At 40.9% G+C, this 17207-nt stretch overlaps 1 protein-coding gene across 3 annotated transcripts in view; it reads right to left on the minus strand.

Moving 5' to 3' along the window:
- The window catches only part of AKT1 (AKT serine/threonine kinase 1), a 78355-nt gene that overhangs the window by 49149 nt on the left and 11999 nt on the right, over positions 1–17207 (minus strand). The gene's annotated exons all lie outside the window — the stretch shown is intronic.

Below are 17207 nucleotides of genomic sequence, written 5' to 3' on the forward strand. Positions count from 1 at the left end.
CGCATTACAGCTACCCATCAGGTGTAGAATTTGCAACAACTACAACAGCTCTCCAGGAAAGTCAGATTTCCACACTTTGAGAACACCAGAAAACCATAAATAAAGCTTTAAACTTTTAAATTACAGCTTTTTGCTTTGTTTATTTTTCCATTTTCTTGTTTATTAATTCCATTTTTTTTAAAAAAAGGAGAGAGAAAGAGCCCTACAGGTCACCTGGGGTAACATTCCTGAAAGCCAGGTGCCTCAGGGACTTCTGGCAAGGAAGATACAGACACACATACAGAAAAGCCTGTATGTAAGCACTGTTTGATGCTTAGCACACCCTGTTTTACAGCATTTCCCGCCATTGGTCCCTGAGCTGATGCTTCCAGCTCAGGTGGCAGCTGCTGGGGGCTCCTCTGCCACTATAGGGGTCAAGCCAAGCAAGGCCACCCTGCAAACCCTGCTGCCGCCAATAAGGTGGGAGGGGAGCTGGAGGACAAAAGGGGAGGAGGGAATAGAAGCATCTTTTGGAGGCAGAGAACTGTGCTTGACATGAGATAAGACGTGGCTACAATTCTGGCTGAAATAGCTGCATCGAAGCAGTGTTGACAAAGGGACAAGCTCTGTCTCTGGTGGGCAGAAGGGAAAGCACTGACTGGGCTGAGAGCACAGGCAGGGCAGGGAGAGGCTGCAGCCTGACCCCCACCCCAGGCCATGCCAGCTGTGCCTGTGGCCACCACCAGTCCTCTCCTGCTCCTGTCCCAGCACCAACGCAGGCAGCTGGAAGCACAGGTTGTGCCCAGCCTGTGGGGAGAGTATGCTCCCCACTCAGCACCTCCTTGCTGACATGCAGCCAAATCCAAGTTGGAATCTCAAAGCTGTATCCTTCAGATACACACAGACACGTAGGTATGTTCCACAGAGCTAACGTGGAGCCTGGCTGGGAGCACAGGGTCGCTGCACTGACCCTGCTCCTTCACAGGCACAGCCAACACTCACAGCAAAATCTTCCTGGGTCACGCTGCCCACAAAGACTGTACGACCCTCTGGTCTGGGGAAGCTGTAAGGTTTACATTATTCCCCTATTTACTGCTTTTGCACATTTATTTCCCCATACCCTGTGAGAAAAGCTTTTTAACTTCAGAATTACAGTCTGAGTATCAAACTAAGAGACAAAAATGTTTCCAAAAAGCAGTCACTGAACACTTAAAAATTTAATTTATCCACAGCATACTAAATTAACCTTGGTTGTGGGCAGACTTATTGAAAATTATAGTTTTCCAAATGAAGACACATTTGGCTATAGAAACTGGACAATACAGGTAACTCTCTTCTTTAAAAAAAAAAAAAGATTTTTAAAAATAGAGAGAACAAAGGACCGAAATTAAAATTATTGTCCTGATATTTTATTTGCTGGTAAAATTGCAGCTCATCTACAAGATTAACTAACCACAAGTCCACTACCGGGTCACTATAACTGATTTGAGAAAATATTTTTCTATATTTTCCTTCCCCTCATCAGAGAATCCAAATTTCCCAGTTTAATCATTTTCCCAATTTCAAAAGAAATGGAAGCCTTTCCAAGCAAGGAAGACATCTAGTTATTTAATCACAGATGCAATACAAGATTAAAAAGGTTTTGAAAAATTAATCCTTTATGATAAAGTTTCTCAATGAACATTAAATCAACAGGTACCAAATTTCAGGTACAAAATCTTATTGAAATTGCTGCTCTGCAAAACTACCACATGTTCCTGCCTGTCCTTACTGAAAATGCAGTTTAAATTGCTACTTCCATAAAGAAATATATCCAATACTAACAGGAGTTCTATGAAAAATTCTTGATGGCCTGTAAGGATTGTTGTACTTAACCCAAAGGTAAAATTTACAGTAATTTATATTACAGAAATCAACTGCTCTGCAGATATGCATACAAGCAGGTTCTCATTTCATTGTGCACTTGGAACTTCTACCAAATTTTGGGTGGTGGCAATTAAACAGCTTCATTTGCAGTCCTCTATTCTTTGCACCTAATTCATGACAGCACACAGGATGGAGAAAAAGGTGGTTATGGCATTTCATTAGGTATGCCTCCATGTCTTAATCCTTAAAAAGGAAACTGCAAACAGTAAGCAGCAAAAAGGATGATGATGAAAAAGCAAAGAAAGCAGGGGTGAGGGAAATAAAAGGATTTTTTTTTTAAATGGAATTTAGGATTATAAACATCAATGCCTTTTTCAGAAAGAGATCCATCCATATTCCTCCTTTCTTTGTACTGAAGTTTAATAACATTCTCTCCAAGTTACCAATTTTGAGAAAATCACTGGATAAACACTTGTGTTAACCCAGCTACATGGCTCAGTGCCAAATGTAATGCCAAACTTCCCAGTTGCAAAACGAGCTGTTTTTACACACCAAAGTAACCACGCAGCAGGCCTGCCGAGCCTGAAGACAGCTGACAGAGATGACTGTTGCTGTCCCCCCATTGCACCGACATCCATCCAAATACCAACATCTGCTGTGCTACAATTTACTTTTTACACAACATTTAGCAAAACAGTGCCTCTGACTGCAACATCATTAAGGAAGTAACAACAAATAAATCGCAAAGTCCCATCAGACAATTGTAAAATTAAAGCATAGTTTGCCTCGCATACACTCAGCTTTAGTTCAGACATGTTGGACTTCAGAAATGATAAGCATTAAAAAGTGTTTTCTTTTATTAAATGCACAACACAAAATTCTGTAAATCATGACAAGTGTAATCCATCATTACAGTGTAAATTACAATTTTGAGAATATTGACTCGACTCAATCGGCAGAGAAGCAGACGCCTGCGAGGCAGCACGGCCTGCCCGGGACCATCGCAGCAGCCCAGACTCCTAACAGGATTACCCCGTGCCTGGGAGTGCAAGCTCTAAATTCAGGGTCTGCTCCTTTCCAAACACTCAGAGCACGTATTTGTGCTTGCAAAGTAAGGAATTAACATTCCTAGAAACTCAAGTGCCCTTTGCTTTAAAAGCAGGGCTGAGCAAGGGGGCCAAGGCAATCGGACACCACCGCACAGAGCGAGGTGGGCGCTGGTAGTGAGCGCTGTTACAAATTCACAGCATGGAGGTTCAGATCAGATTTTGGCTCCTGAGTGCAAACCAGGTCTGGTGAGTGGTTCCACTGCACTGCCCAACACAGCTCACACCATGGAAGACCCTACATGATCAGTGTCCTCCAATCAGTTGTCCTTCACACCCTCACCACTCAGGGTACAATTCAAAATGGGGCTGCACTGCCACTCTGACATTGCCACATGGCTCAGGCTTTTAGTGGCACAGAGGCAAAAGAGGAGGAAGAACAAAGAATTTTAATCTTTAAAATTGTAACCAATTTTCAAAACCAACTTTTTCCTCCTTCTATCCTGCAGCAATTCTATGAATGCAAAAATAAGCAAAAAAAAAAAAACAAAAAAAAAAAGAAAATTTATCAGTTTTGAATAGCAGATACTGAAATGAAAATTCTAATGAAAAACAACTTGAATTTTATTAGGCATCACTTAAAGCATTTTCCCTCAATCTTTCTGCTCCACATCACCCTCTTTAACACCTTTAATTAAAAAATGCTTCAGTTACAAAAAGCAACATTTTTTGTTGGAACAATCAGTCCCTCTACATCTCCAGACAACGTGTCTGTCAGGAACAACAACATACCCAACACTCAGCTCGAGATACAAGAACTTGGCAGGCCATATTTCAGAGCAGTTTCACCAAAACAATACAGTTTCCCTTAAATCCCTATCAGCTTAATAGTGGAAGACCATAATATTTCAGATAACACAGACAGCAAGCATTTTGGTCAATTCAGTAGACATTCTTTATCCAATCCAAAAATAGCCAATGTTCACAGCCAGATTAACAGAAATGCTACTTCACCTTAATTCATGCTAAAGGCAAGGGGTTAAAGCCTAAATACTTCTGTGGGTTTTGGCCAGTGTTGATCTGCATTAAGCTATGTATATATGTGCACACACACACAAATATATATATATTTATATATATATGCCCATTGCAGGACACAGGAGAAGCCATGCAAAGCACAGCCTGTGCCCAGATCGTCTCCCAGGCAGGGTTTTAGAGGACAGACTCCTCTGTGCTAGCTACTATATGTTTGCACAACACAAGTCAAGGTCCAGTTGGAAACTTATCTGAAGAGTTGCTCCTGTGCAAACTTTAAGTTCTGAACCTCTGAGTTCAGAACTGAAACATTTTTTGTTTGTCCATTTATCCCCTGGCACGGTTGGCTTTTTGTCAGACAGATGTATGCCACATGCAAGTCATTTCCCAACCTCTCTGCTCCACCTCCCTCCACACTCTGCACACACTCTGACCCCTCAGCAAATGTTGTAAAAGAGGAGGAAGTGTTTCTGACAGTTTGCATACTCTTCACAACAACTTTATGCCACAGTATAAATGTTTTCTCCTGCCCTCCAACCCTACTTGTAAGGAAACAAAGCAAAACAAACACCACTTCCCAAACAACTGAATGCCCTAAACCTAGCAGCAGGAAAGGAAAGGGGAGGGAAGCGGTGGAGAGGAAAGGACAGAGAGGATGGATTACACTCAAGTTATTTTTGTCCTGTTCAAGTGGATGGGCAGAGATGACTAAATATAGAATTTATCAAGGCAGGTGAAGAAGAAAGATGACATGAGCCCCATGTTCCAAGGAGTAAGCAATAAATGAAGTATACTTCTACCTCATGGCCCAAAAAGCTTCCAAAACCAAACTTATTTGCGTGACCAAGATTCAATTGAACAAATACTAAACTCACTGCCTTCCTTCCCTTCAGACACGTCACAACGTACACATTAAGCAGAAGGTTTCCTGTCTCTTACCTGCTTGTACTATATATAAACAAGACTATAAAGCCCACATTAAAATGGAAAGGGCTTCACTCTGTGGTGACTCTGGACAGAAATTCTTCAGAAGAAAGTATGCTTGCATGTACAGCTGGGTAATAAAGCTTTGCTTGAAATCAAACATTAAGGAATGTTACGTTGTCAGTGGCAACACAGAGGATGTGGTTTCTATGAAATTTAACCAGTTGTGTCAGGGACAATTGCTTTCTTCTGGTCACACTGCATCCAGGGCTTGCTCAGAGTAATTGCTACAGCAGTCTGGATTTTGCAAGGAAAAATCCATTCATATGTATTTTTGACTCTTTCCAGGGTGTGAGTTAGTCTGTGAAATGCCCTGGGTGGCTGGTGCCAGAAGCACACACTCCATCCAGTAACTGTGAGCAGGCCAGGCTGGAAAACAGACAGCAAGAGTCACCCAGGCTCCTGGGTCAGTGAGCCTGCAGCCAAGAACCCAAACAATCACATCCAGGAGGACGTCAAGGGCTTTCCCTGTTGGCACACGGAAGGAAGGAAACCTTTGAAGGGAAGACATGGCACCAGTCAAGCCATGACTTCAGTGGAAGCCACACTCACATCAGTGCCATAATCTACCACTGGGCTCAAAGAACAGAAAGCTTTTATGTGGAACATTTCCCTTCTTCCATCTGTGCTCCCAGTTACCACAGTATCCAAGAGCCCCACAGCTTGAGCTGCATTTGTCCTCACAACATCCCCACGAAGCAAGGAAGTGCTGTTATCACCACTTTACAGATAGGGAACTGGGGCACAGAGAGAGAAAAATAACCCTGTCCGAGGTGATTGTATAAGGAGGAAGTTTGTGGCAGAGCAGGGGAAGACTGGGTTCAGTTCTCAGTTCCAGGATGGTACTCTCCTGTACCAGACACCTCTTCAGCTCCTGGATGCTCTGCCTTCAATTTCACTGACCTACCAAGCTCCTCTGGGCCACAAGGAATAGGTAATGGATATGCCTTTTAGCAACAGCATTTCCAGCCCAAGAAAAATGGAAGAGGGTATCAGACATAATGGCTGTTTGCATTCCAAAATCCAAACCTGAACAAGGAAAACAATTTCCAAAATAATCACCACTATCCTGGTATTGTGGGAAAAGGAAGGAAGATGTATCAAGTTTTCAAAGCAGAAAATTAAAAACATCCACAGCAGATTCTAAGTATAATTTTAAAATAATTAGTGAAAGTTTAACAGGAAGCTGGTATTAAACATGCATCCTTCAAGAATCTCCCTGCTATAGAGAGTTTAGGTTATACAACAATAAGAAATAAAATAAGTACCTTTGGTACTACAGCTATCTCATTTCATACACAGATCCAAACACAGGCCTAATGTAGTTTCATATGGAGATCCTGGCTCCAGACTTCACACAACAATACTGTCTCAGATAAAACAAATTCCAAAGGCTGCATACTACTCAAGGTTTCCCATTCCTGGCTGAGCCAGGCTTCAACCCTGCCCTCAAAGGCTCTCTTTTCTAAATGAAACAGCACATCAGGTCCAAAATTTACTCTGTCCTTTGGGACTCTAGTTGCAAGCATGAAGAGAACCTGTTATGAAATAATCTACAGTTTAAGGGCATTCATAAAGCAGCATTTAACGTCAACTGTTTGAGGTGACTATTACCCTGAAACAAACAGCAGAGATCCATCACACTATGGATCACCGGGTTTATCGAATCTGACTTCAAAAGGTGACTGCTCATCTCAGTGGCCAAAAAATGACAGGACTGCTACTAAACCATCAGGAACAGGCCTTAATGAATGACACAGTCACTACACTGATTTGGTCAAAGGAAGAAATTTGTGAGTCGGTGGTTGCTGAGGACACCATGATGAACTGAGATGAACTGATGAATGCTGAGATCAGCCATGATGAACTTCCAGGTCACTTCTGCTATCCATGGACTGTTCTGTCAATTGCTGTTGATAAACTGGATCTCATGGCTCAGGCCTCAACTTTCACAACAGGCTGTTTCTGTAAACTCGAGCCACCAGCAACACAACATGCATCTAAAGCACACCTCCCCTGCCACAGAGTCTGAAGGAGCTGTAGCCAACCAGCTTCTTCTGAAGGCAGCACCATCAGGCACCTAATTTAACTCCTGTCAGTGACAAAATAGAAGCCCTGCTTGAAGGTGGCCCAGAAAGAACAGAGCTAGTTCTACCACACATCCTGCTACACCCAAATTTCTCCCCTTTCTTTTATTCCAGGACAGTAAAAAAGTGAAGGAGAAAGGTGGGGATGAGGTTAGAAACATTTCTACTTTCTGACAGCAAGCCTCACAGCAACAAGAGCCAAATAAACAAATGAAAGCAAAACTTCCAGCAGCTTCACAGCTACACAGCAATCTTAGTAAACTAGGCATTCTAGCAATTAAAGGAAAAAGTAACTTTTGGGTTCACACCCAGAACACTTACAAAAGGTAGTAAATAAGCACAGTTTGTTTATTCCAAGTTTTGAACCTTTCCCTTGAAAAATCCCAACTTCTGTATATGAACAGACCAGTCAACACTGAAAAATTAAAAGGCCTGTTGAAAACTGAGGAACTGTTATTTATTTTCTCTTTGGTGGCCATCACAAGGAATATGAAAAATAAAGCCAAACACCTCTACATATGAAGTTGTTAATCTCCTTCAAAATCAAGGCGGGCTTTGCATGAGATTCCCAATATCCCAGTATTAAATCCGTTAAGAATCACAGAATACTTTATGCTAAAAAGAGCCATTTGAGGTGATCTGGTCTGATCACCCTTCCCAAAGTGGGGCCACTCAGAATGCTACAAAAGAACTCCAAACACTAATACTGCATGTAGGTAATTCAGACGTAAAAAATATACAAACAAAGAAATAGAACAAATGTAATTTTATCAAACTGCAATTTTCAAATCAAATTTGAGGAATAAAATCTCAAGCCTGCATGGGCATGTGCCCTCATTTTTCTCTCCTTACCTCCAGAAACTGGTCTGAGCATTTTAAAAGTCAACAGAAAGATGAGTATCAATACATTCTCTGTGTGTTCTGGGCATAAAAAGGAGAAATGAATCCACTGTTCCTCCATGGTTTATTTCACCACATGAATGATGAGAGAAAAAGCACAGGATTGTACATGGTCACAAAGGTATGCATGGCCTCTGAAGCGTGAACATATATCTACAACCACACATCCTGTTGTGTGTCATTCCATTTCTAAAATAATGCCTGAAAAGAGGAAAGTCTCCAGAAACATGATATTTTGCCATAAGCACACCCACTCTATTCACAGGAATAAACAAACCTCTCCAAGAAACCAACAAGAACTGTTATGAAGTAGCCCATTCCTAGTAGCCGGGAGCAGCTCCCAAGAAGAAAGCTTTCCTCTGGCCACAGGAAAGGTTTCTTAAAATGTGAAGAGAACTTTATATATATCCATTTTTTTGCATGATCCTTCCAGTAACATGACAGAGGATTAATAAAAAAAACAAACCCAAACCCTTAAAAGTGCATAAAACTTATTACAGTGTATCTGTATTTTAGATGCAGCTTTTCTGTAACATAATGATTTGTGTAACTGCAGTACACAGCAACTTCAGATACACATCTGGATCTGAGCCACCTGCTGTACACATGGAACAACGAGACAGTCCTGTTCTGGGAGCTGACTGTCACAGGACAGGGACAATGGAAAGCCAGACACAGACACACACAAAGAGGGGGACCGATACTGGGCATTGCTGGGAACAGCAGTCACAGCACACACACATTACAAGTTCATTGGGGCCTTTTATAAGCAGCACAAGGAGCCAGAGCTTTTGAAGAGGATAATAAAGCAGCACTGCAGCTGTTTACAGGGACCATTTCCCAAGTGTGAAAGGGTAGCACAAGAGAAAGCACGTACAACTGCTTGCTCGCCTCTACGTTGTAGTCACAGTATAGACACATGCTAGGCTAACGGGAGGCAGAAGTTAACATCTTAATAGCAAATTAGAGATGGTACAAATAGGTATGAAAAGCAAAAGCAGCTGGTTTTGTAGCTCAATGCAACAGAGGAACTAGTGGTAGGGACAAAGCAGCAGCCTAAAGAATGAGCTCTGCTCTGTTCAGAGCAGCACTTTGAATGGGACATGGTTACACGCCAAGCATACAAAGATGCAAGATGATGCAAACCTTAGAAAAGTATATTCCCCCCCTCCGTGTTTTGCTTCTGTTTTCTATTTTCAAGAATAACAGTACAGTCCAACAACTACAGGAACTTATAGAAAAAATCAACTCTGAAGATTAAAAAAGCCTCTGCAGCTGATCTGCTTAGAGCTGCTGTAGAGTTGAGACAAGTCATTATTTTTCAGGAAGAAATCTGGCCACCTGCTGCTTTAAGCAGAAAAGGCAGGATACATGTAAAATCATGCTCTCTCAGAAATTACAACTGATATTACCCAGGAAACACAGACTAGACTGGGAAAAATATGCATTAATTCCAAATGGTGCAGTGTGCTGAACTGAACTGTACATGACTGGCTAGCAGTCCTCATTCTGTTCTCATAGGTTTGCTCATCTTAAAATAATTTTATATTATTCCCAATGAACAATCTTCTGCAGACACTTTAGACCTGTGGCTTCTGTTCAAGTCAGAGTGTAGATATTGGTAAGACTGGGGCATCACAAAACCTCAGGTATTAACAAAAAGAAAGTTACATGAGTTATTACAGAAGGATGAAACATTTACAGAACAGAAAGTTCCTACTGCAGCAAGAACAGCACATTCTAACCCAATAACAGCAATCACCAAGTCTAGTCACAGAGCACACAAGAAATCAGATCAGGCCAATTGCAAGGTTTAAGTTTTAAGCAACTGATCTTACTGCAGCTGTGCCACCATGGCTGAAGGGAAGACACTGCTCCACTGCACCTGTCTTTAACAGGGACGTCCCACTGTGCTCAAAATGTGAGGTCACATTTTGCTGCCACATCTTTGCAACCCCACTGCATAAAGGGTGAGAATTAACCCAGCTTGTAAAAGCAACAGTCTGGAGGAAAAATGCCTCATTTTACCTGAACATGCTGCATCTGGCAAGAGCTGACAGTCAGGGAACACACAGAACCCTTTAAAAATACACAGCATCATTTATTACACTGGAACAGTACTTTGTGTTGCACAATCCAAGCTTTTGTTTCAAGCAAGAAAATGTTTTCTAAATATTTTGTCACCATGACAGTCTAGCCCTGGACTCTGATTCTGCCCTTGGTTACTCCAGAAAACCCCTGTGAAGTCAACTAACTGTGTTGCACAGCTCATCACTGCATCCCAGGCTGCCAGGAAGGCTCACCTGGCAGTGCAGCCAGCAGCATCCTCTTGGGCCTGTTTGTTCTGCACAGCTCCTTCAGCCTGAGTTATTGCCTGCCACAAACTAAGATCTGTGTGAAGAAACAATATCACATACAAGAGGAAGCGAGGTTTGCAACTATGAAGCACCAAACATCTTCCCAACAGGTTCAGCTTTAACTAAGACAAAACCTGCTCCTGAGATAGCAGAATGAAAAATTTTAAAGACAGAGAGAAAATGAGGCACAGAAAAACATCCCAGCTTTGAGGGCCCTGTTCAAAGTAAAAACATGTCTTTCAGGGACATTAATTTAGAAACTAAATATGAGCAGATACAGCCCCAAGTCCACAGCACAGCACCAAGAAGAGCAGTGGAGCATTTCCGTATGACTCAGGAAGCCCAACAAACACTTCTGCAGAACAAGATCAACAGGGTATTTATATACAGCAGCAGCGTCATGTGAACGGGCGGTTTAGTTTGTGAAATGAATGTTTGCATTGTCATTAAAAAAAAAAAAAAACAACAACCCAAACCAAAAAACACCCTCTATTCCACACTTACAAGTTTCCAACATAAAAACATAGCAGGGGAAGGAAGTACTTGAGCAGCCAAAATTTACAAATTCTTACCATAACTTTGGCACAGTAAACTTCTCCAGTGTCACAAAGGCCTATTCTTCAGGGGGCTTGGTTGCCTTTTTTTTTCAGAAGGACTAATCCACATGTGAAGGCTATTAAAGAACACACAAAATGCCAACAGAAGCATAAACACGCACATTTTGTGTGTGTCTGTTTTCCAAGTTATATCTGTTTTTCCTTACACAGATACCTAAGAACAGCCTGGAGGCAGGTATTCCTGCTTTCTTGCTTTTTTTGATGAAGCTCGGTGAGCTTTTTCCTTTCCCAAAATGACAATGCTGCTTTTATTTTAATTCATTCAAATCAGTGAGAGAGATTCACCCTCTTGAGCTGCACTCAAGCGATCAGGCTTCAGGAATTTAACAAAGAATGAAGATTTTAATACAGAGCGGTTTTGCTTGTTAGTTTGACTACAAAAGAAATTCCTCACAGTAACCTTTTAATTGTTTGAGAGGCACCTTACCAGAATCTCAAAGAAAATGCTTAATACTCTAAGTTACACTTGGCATTTCTGCACAGCAAAACAAATTCAAGCTCTGAAAGTCAGCATTTTTCTCCTCTTATTATCTGAAGCTACATAAAAGCTCTAACATAGATTCGAAAGAAATATAACAGAAAATTCTGCCTGATCAAAGTACATAGAGCTAAATTTATCCTTCAGTTTCCAAAACACCACTTGGAGATTGGGCATTTAGAGTTCTATTCACTGGCTAGAAAAAAGCCAAATGGTACATTTTAAAAAAGTGACTTTGAAATATTGTTATGAGAACAGGGACAAGCTATGTAAACCCTAAAATTCTGTCGGTCTTTGTATTCACAATTATTGTCACAAACTAAAAGGCTCATATTCCCTACTAAGCAAACATTTACAATTAAATCCATTCTGCACAAAGCATTTGCATTTTGAGATAGAACAGTCAGTTGTTCAGCTGCTGTGATTTAGATGGATTGGTTCATTATTGCTGCAGTTCGTTTTCAGCTACACTGTATAACAAAGGGGTGCCAATGTAGTCGTGAATGGCTTTAAAGCTAAGTACGCTGCTATTCTTCCATGATGATGTAATTTAACCATCTTCCCATCTCTCAGATCAAGATATCTTGACTTTACAAGCTAAACTTCAGCAGAAACAACAGAAACAAGCTGTCACAAGAGTTCAATAGGCATTATAGAGATACTGCAAGTCAGCTGGAGGTTGTTGCCATCAAGTTTGCAGTGGTTTTCAACAAATGAAAATGCAATTTTTCCCTAATTCTTATTTAGAATAAATGCTTTTCTTATCATGCAAGTGATAAGGCAACTTTTACTTCTACATCAGGAGACACATGAGTTATATACCTTTTACATGTTCCTGCTAGAGTAAAAATACACCTACAGAAAAGAAGACCAGATTTTACAGCTACCCCTGATGCAAAGAAAACTTCAACTTGAAAAAGTCACATAGTATACTACTCTTTCACTGCTTGAAAAATAACACCAAAGACAGTATTAAAGTCACCAATTTTATTCTTTAAGAGGGATTAAAGAGTGAGTGAGTGACAGGACAACAGAGAATGGCTTCAAATTAAGAGAAAAGATTTAGATTAGATGAAGTTAGAAATTCCTTAGGTTGAGGGTAGTGAGGTGCGAGAAGGAGCTGCCCAGAGAAGCTGTGAATATCCCATCCCTAGAAGTGTTCAAGACCAGTTTGGATGGGGCTTTGAGCAACCTGATCTAGTTAGTGGAAGGTGTCCCTGTCCATGGCAGGGGGGTTGAATTAGACAATATCTAAGGTCCATTCCAACTCAATCCATTCTATGACTAAAGCAGATAAAACCATTTTTTCAGTAACAACCATGTAAAAAAGGCAGAATTTCTTTTGTAAAAAAAAAATTATGGGAAAAAACCCCATGATGATCTGAAATGCAGTCTTCTCCATACGTTGCCCCAGCAGCACAAAGACCACTTCCCATAAAATTACTTCATCAGTGAATTTATACTGGCATAGGACTCATATCCTCTGCCCAGAAATCAAAGTCCGCCTAGAAAACAACTTCCAAATCCTACAACCAGCATTGTCAACACAGATAATCATAACTGGATTCCAGAGTGCTCCATGCACAAACTTCCAGTAGAATAATAAACATTTAATACAGCTAAATCTACGCAGCTACACATTTGAGTCTTGACTTATTCCTTGGTGTTCCCAAATTTTCATTCTACTTAATGAGCATAGGAAGGTAAGGAGACTGCATGATCAAAAGTTAAAAATAATAAAACAAGACAAAGAAAAATCTACATTACAAAGAAAACACTTTCAGTTAGTTAAAGGTTTATTGACCACAGACAGGTTATTGACCACAGACAGGCGCAGGGATACGTATGACATGTAATAACACCAGTCCAGACAATCCATGCCTGGAAGCCCCTGAGAAGCAACCAGCAAATAAAAGGCTGTATTCCCACTCTGCTGAGGCCTGGCAATGGATTTTGAGCTGATTAACGGGTTGTTCAAGGGTGTAACTATTTACTAATACTCCATCTGAGAAGCTCCATAGTAGGCATAAAACAAAAAATACACAGAATTGTGTGCAGTCTTGTAATTCTGGGCATAAACCCTACTCAGTGTTAATATTTTCCACACCAGTTTAACTACATCATTCTGCACAAAGCAGCAATATGCTGTCATCTGTAATACAGCACGTACAAAGGCGTGTACGGGAAGACATGACAAAATTTTAACTAAGTTTTTTTTCTCTTGAATCTTAAGATTTATTTTAGGAATTTGACAAATAAAAAAGCAGTTCAAATACAGTTTCATTTCTATGTTTCTATTGACAATTATACTTGTCAAGCATCTTGCAGGTAATGAGAAATTTATTTTTTCATATTGCCTGCTTTCTGAAGTGTAATCAGGATGTGTTCTGTGATCCCCAGACCCTCAGACACAATTGTAGAATTAGCAGGGTACTAACACTGCTAAGGCTAGGAGGCCAGAAAAAAAAAAAAAACAAACAAACACAACAAATTAATTCAAATCCTCTAATTTTTGAGCTTTTTTTCTGACAAGTAATTTAACAGCCTTTTTTGTTCTGCTTAGTTGAAATCATGAAGGAGCCACTCAGGTTATCTTTTCCAATTTTTCTCAACGTCATGAGGACTAGCAAGCTTCTCTGCTTCAGGAAATAAAACAGGCAAAACTTTCAAAATCTTGTGACTTCTACGGATGGGAACTGATTTATAAAGCCAACATAAACATAAGGGCTGCATTTAAAATTTGAGAATTAGTAGCAATTGTAAGCAGCCTGACCTCCATCAGCAGCACCTGAAGTTCACTTCAAGGTACACCAGGGCTAACCTCTTGACTCTCCATCAGCAAATAATGCTTATCTTGAAGACCTCTCCTATGGAGACAGGCTGAGAGAGTTTGGGGCTGTTCAGCCTGAAAAGAGGATGCTCTGGAGAGACCTTACTGCTCACTTTTTATATACACTGAGGGCTTTTAAGAAAGACTGAGAGAGGCTTTCAATCAGGGCCTATTGTGACAGGAGACTAGATTTAGACTACATAATATTTAATAAAGAAATTCTTCACTCTGAAGACGGTGAGACACTGGCACAGGCAGCCCAGTGAAGCCGTGGATGCCCCATCCTAGAACTGTCCAAGGCCAGCTTAGATAGGGCTTCGAGCAACATGGTCTAGTTAGTGCAAGGTGTGCCTGCCTACGACACAGAGGCTGGACTAGATGATTTTCAAAGGTCTCTTCCAACCTCAACCATTCCAAGGCTGGAGCTCCCTCCCAAAACAGGTATCTCCTGTGAAGGCTGTGGTTCACCACCAACACAAAGCCCACTTTTCTAGCATGCTTATCCTGTGGTTCTCATTAAGAGACCATTAGTAAAAGCCCAGGCAGAGGAGACTGATTTGACAGTCCTATAAATTACTCAGATGCTGCACTCAGTCTCATTAAGAGCATGAAATACCATTGCAGCCATGCACAGAACCACTGACTCCAGTGTATTTCTACATGCAGTTCACCAAAGGCCTGGGTATTGGACAGCACTTCAAAACACACTCTCCCAACTTACCCAAGAGGCTCAGGGGAAACAGTAACTGACTTGCCCACAGTCTGTGATGATTGTTTACCTCAGCTGTCCTCAAATATGACCATGCACTTTTGAATAAACTGAAAAATTTCACAATGTTATTTGACCAGCTATCTTTTTCACATTTTTGGCTCAACTTTAAGAGGTGGGAGAATAATCCCAGAGGTCTGTAGCATGCTTACCAACTGCACTCAGAGTCAGTCTGCATTATTTCCCCCTTTCAGCTGCAATAAATATTTCTCACAAAAACACACTACTTCACACCTAATATGGTGCTTTTCTCTCTCCATTCTTTTTCTTCCTCTTTCCTCACATAGTTTCCTGGTTTTTGTTCCCCCTTTAAGAAGCACATTGTACCTACAACATAATGCATCTGAAAATAATAATCCCTCTTCTGTCTTCCTCCATGAGAGATGACTTTTAAATAAGGCTTAACTCATTTTTTCCTTTGTAAATCAGCTACTCCAATATGTAAAAGGGGGGAAACCCCAAACAGCTGACAAGTATTTGGTTTTTACAATGCTCTCTCTCTTTTAAAATAGATCAAAATTAAATGTTGAGCAATTAAGGAAATCCTTTTTTTCCCCCAATAGATATCAAGGTCTGTTTCCCAAATGAATCTGACACCAACCACCACCCCAATTTTTAAGAGAATTATCAGTTACGTTGAAAGTGTATGAAAGGAGAGACACCACATGTCACCACGTACTGCTCTACGAGCATCAAATCCTCACCAGCTTTTTCAAGACGGCAGAACCTCAGGCTACGAGGGATAACCAGGAGCAAGTCTGGGCAGGGGAAGCCATAGGCACAGACAAGGAGTGCAAATGACAGTGCTTACACAGTGGCAGCAGCACCAGCTGGAAGGGAAGGAACCTTCTGGCATGCACACAGGGGCTGCAGGGGAAGACATTTCCAAGCAAGGACAAGGCGCCAAATTTTAAATGCATGGCACAGCACCCTGCCTAAAACCACCCCTGCAAGAACGAGCAAGCTTTATTCTCTTGCTCTCTACCTCAAAATAGCATACTCACTCAGTACTTCTTTCTTCCTACATCCAAACCTGATGACTTCTCAATATGCCTACTGAGAGAAAAAAAGAACAGAAAACATGGAGAGCTTTTTTTTTTTTTTCCAGAGGCCTACCTTTCCCTTTTTGAAAAGCAAGGAACCATGAAAAAGAAAATCAAAGCCAATACAGGCACTTTCTGCATGATCCACTGTATCAAGCATTTCCAGGCTTGCTTTTACAGGGCTTGCAATGTCCTAGATCCCTCATTCTCAAATCCCTTTTAATAACAAGTAACATTAATCTATGACGCTACCCCACTTTTAGAGATAAAATTGAGACCTAGTTTGTTTCGCTTCTGATGTGCAATAAAACAGAATATGAAAGTAAACTTCCAGGACTGACATAAATAACCTGGGCATCAACATCCCAGCTCTTCCTCTTTGTCATTCAAAGAGAGTGTTCAGTCTCACTTCCAACTAAGTTCCAGTCAGTTTACAATCAACGAAAAACACATCTAACCCAGCATCACTTCTCTAAAGAACTGAAAGTGTTTTGTGAAAATGTTAGAATAAAGACTTTTTGGAAGTAATTTTTACTGAAGAAAGAAACATTTGGATGTCACCCTTCAAAAATGTGAAGCTGTAGAATAAAGAATGGGTTTCATGCAGAAATGTTCTGGAAGACAGTTTTCTGAAAGGTTGCTGGAAAGTAACAGAAACACTCCAAGACAAGTAGTCTGCTCTGTGAAAGGAAGATGAGCCGTTTCTAGGCTACACCAGCTCTTTCAAAGATGAAGTACAGTACAGTTACACTGCACCAGCTGATTCTCAGTTTCTGACTTCCCCTGTCAACCAGAGCAAACTTTTTAGAGTACACTGGATCCAGTCTGTTTCCTATGACCTCTCCACAAATAATTTCATCAGACGAGATTACCCTCCAAAAGTCTAGCTGACTAGCCATTATCAGCTCATATTTCTCCAGATGTTTTGTGATCTCATCCTTTCTTAATGTCTCTAGCATCTTGCCTACCACCAAGGTCAGATTTATTAGTTGACAATTTCCTGGTTCCTCCCCAGTCCCCTTTTCCCAGAACAGGACAAGCAAAATGAAAGCAACCAAGAGCTAGAATTGCAAAACTATTGCCCCTTGTGTTGAAAAAGAGACACACAAGGAAAACCACAAACTGACACAGCTTATCTTTTGTTTCCAACAAGAAGAGCAACAGATTTCCCTATAAACCCAATCCTTCAGCTCTAGAAACAGCACCAGCTTCTTTC

The sequence above is a fragment of the Pyrgilauda ruficollis genome, unplaced genomic scaffold (assembly GCF_017590135.1).
Source record: "Pyrgilauda ruficollis isolate IOZ18807 unplaced genomic scaffold, ASM1759013v1 scaffold38, whole genome shotgun sequence".
Classification (NCBI taxonomy): Eukaryota; Metazoa; Chordata; class Aves; order Passeriformes; family Passeridae; genus Pyrgilauda; species Pyrgilauda ruficollis.